Genomic DNA, 1,888 nt, shown 5'->3' on the forward strand with positions numbered 1-1,888 from the left:
GATGAAGTATCCTCAAAATCATCATCATAGGAGGTGTCCGATTCTATCTCATCCGACAACGTCGTTGGAGGGAACATCGGAATGCTGACAACGATCGTATAACCGTGATTTCAGTGACTTGAATGGTCAGAACACCCACACGGAACCGTCCTCAGTTTTCAAGTTTATCGTGCTCATTCTCCAACCAAACGGCTTCCTCTCATTCAAACTCGGAGGTTCTCGATCTCGACTGTTATCATTCATCTGCTCTAGCGCCGATTCGATTGGACTCTCGATGGCAGATGACTGCTCGGGCATCCCCGCAGCATACGAGTTTCGCACTGAGATTCGGCTCGAACACTAATATTCGAGCATTCTTACTTTCACACGGTTTCGGTCGTCTAAGACTTGTCGGATCAGCAGGCCGTCGACTATACAGGTCGAACCCACGCTCTCTCGCTACGATGTCGCCATCATCGACAGTCATCCTACGTCGATTTCCAGTCATGGTTGATGTACTATCGCAATTGTTCACCTCCTCGCAATACGCCGCTTCTGCTCCACCAGGCGCATATATTTTGCACGTGTGGGCTTGTCGAATCTCTGCCGATACCTGTGGGAGTACGAGCCCCCGCCCGTCTCAGTAAGGCCGGGAGGTCCTGTCATTCGGTACTGGCCTTGTGAGTGTCCTACTAGATACCAATGAGGGCGTTCTAAGCATCGTATCGTGCTGACGAATACGCCCAATGCGTCGATCATCGGTTCCATCCTAATTGCACTGAACGCGATCTGATAGCTCTGAATGCTGACAGGAGTGGTCATACACGATGACATGGCAGACAACATGCTTTGACTTTTCGTTTGAATCTCCGTCATCCTGAGATGCAGATCTCAGTGCATGTCGAGGCTCGATCAGAGATCGCCGATACCCTTGGGTGTACGAGAAGATAACATTGTGGAAGCTGAGAGCTGGACGATTCAAGGACGAAAAATGAAGCTTTTCCCTTGTAAGCTAATAGAGTTGAGAGTTTCAACTTGAAACCAATGAGGCCAAAGTTCCGAGGAACAGTTTTTGAGTCGAAAATTCGAACTTCGACGACACGGGACTGCCGCGAATGGACGCGTCACTCAAGGGGGAGAAATTCTTCACTACGATCTGCTACTGTTACTAGCCAGGCTCCAGTGGTGCCTGTCTCAGGCAGGGTGGCCCGAATTATTTCATTGGCAGGCCAAGCGAAAAATTATTTTCCGTATTTTTCTTTCATTCTTCCTTCAAACTTCAATTTTTTCTCCGAACGGAATAGTTTTTCTATCTTTCCTTCCGCGTCCCACCCTATCTGCCTCCCCCAGTTGTGCGACGCTAGTGAACTGAAGGTGCAGCGGGATTAAATGGACATTACTCGCATCATCCGTCTAAATCGAGATGCAGCAAACGCCAACTGAGAAAAGTGAACATACATACGTGACAATAATTGACATGACATACATTGACAATGTCAATTTGACATATGTCATGCGAACATACATGACATATGTTGCTCAGCGGCTGAGCAACATATGTGGGATGAGCCTCAGCCGGTTCAACCAGGTCAACCAAGAGTTGCAGCATCCAGTTGAAGGTGGGGCTGCTCATAGAGACTCTATGATAGAGTTCTGCGAGATCCCCGAGCTGTCGCGCCCATATTCATTCTCCTCATAATTTATGAGGATTAATTTATGAGTCATAAACTCTTTCGAACGACACTCCCAAACGGGTTCCATTACAATTCGGAAAATCCAAACAACTGAGAAGGATAGTTACTAGCTATCCCGAATCAGCTACTAACGATATACGATCTGATTACAGTAATCAATTAGTAACTAAAATGATGCCAGAAACGTTCGTTTTGGGGCAAAGAACTTCATTGCT

The sequence above is a fragment of the Perkinsus marinus genome (assembly GCF_000006405.1).
Source record: "Perkinsus marinus ATCC 50983 genomic scaffold scf_1104296945300, whole genome shotgun sequence".
Lineage (NCBI taxonomy): Eukaryota > Perkinsozoa > Perkinsida > Perkinsidae > Perkinsus > Perkinsus marinus.